Source organism: Opisthorchis viverrini, assembly GCF_000715545.1.
Source record: "Opisthorchis viverrini unplaced genomic scaffold opera_v5_650, whole genome shotgun sequence".
NCBI classification, from domain to species: domain Eukaryota; kingdom Metazoa; phylum Platyhelminthes; class Trematoda; order Opisthorchiida; family Opisthorchiidae; genus Opisthorchis; species Opisthorchis viverrini.
In genome coordinates, this window is record NW_008752320.1 from 69152 (window position 1) to 70468 (window position 1317).

Sequence of the window (1317 nt, forward strand, 5' to 3'; positions counted from 1 at the left end):
CAGTGTGAGTGCAAGAGCAGCTTGTTGTCCTGCTTGCTTCAGGGTGCGGACATTGAACGCGGCCAGATAGACTGGGTGTCGAGGCTTGAGGACTGATTTGGAGATGCCTGGAGATGTCGGCACCATGTGATGAGCAGATGCTGCACGCAAAACCGATGCACGACGAACGGCGTCATCAGTCCTAAGTGCTGGGCCTACAAGGAGAGAGTTATTAATGGGGTGGGGAGAGGGAGAAGAAAAAGTATGCGAAGGAGAAAGAAGAGAGGCGTCAGCAGTAGCCTGTTTTCGCTTACCCGCCCTGCTGTATGCAGCAAGTAGGGCGAGCCGGCTGATGGCACCACGCGACGGCCGATGTGGCATGAGTTTATTCGTGTATGTGCAGCTCATGTTTGTAGGTGGGCTGGGATACTGCCAGGGCGCCCACACCTAGACAGGAGGACGATTAGGGTCCTGAACCAGTCTTTGGCTCAAAAGCCTAATCACAAGGCAGCGGCGTTTGGCGGGAAATGCAAATGCATCACCATTTCTACGGAACAAGTCGCCATACATTTCAAACCCCAAGCTGAAGGACTAAGAGACTGTGTTCCTTAGACATCTAACCATTGACCAACCTGGTATGGAGAGACCCTGTGAGTGTCGCCGGGACACCCCATAGTATAGCTCAATGGGTCGATGAGGTGTGCAAACCGTTACACCACGATAAGGTCCAGTCTCTTCGTGACGGTCTGGAGTACGCTGGCGATTATTGCAATTTGATGGTTTACCAGGACGGTTAGAGTGGTGGGACCCGGGTGCCCATTCAGTCTTGCAGTGACGAGGTCTTTTTTGACCGAACGAACGCAAGACAAGTATTTTCCGTGTACCACAAAGCACTTCTAGATTGCTTAAGTAATTCAACGTGAAAGCAGGTGCAAGTGAATGGTGCTCTTTCGAGAACACCAAAGTATTTCGTCACAAGGACACAACCATTATGCCATGGAAATCTGAAAGTTTCTCTAGCGTTTTCCCACGGGTCAGTATATCCGACTGCCACAGCTAAGGAGTAGTTATGAACGGAGGCAGTTGTTTTTACCAAACTCGACCTAGCCGACGCATACTTGCAGAGCGAAATTGTGCCAGTGTTCCGATCTCTACCGACCATCAACAAAATCATCTACAATCTGGAGTTAAGACAGCCCCTGGGATCTCCAAACAGATGATGATGATGATCATCATCAAAGACAGCAACATCAGTGTTGCCACTGGTGCTTCACTGGCGTACAACCATAAAGTTCGTTTAGTTATATATATATATATATATATATATATATATATATA

At 48.7% G+C, this 1317-nt stretch overlaps 1 protein-coding gene across 1 annotated transcript in view; it reads right to left on the bottom strand.

The window, feature by feature from the left end:
- T265_11931 (hypothetical protein) overlaps nt 1-1317 on the bottom strand; it is a gene marked incomplete at both ends in the record, with an annotated part of 20384 nt that overhangs the window by 11487 nt on the left and 7580 nt on the right. The gene's annotated exons all lie outside the window — the stretch shown is intronic.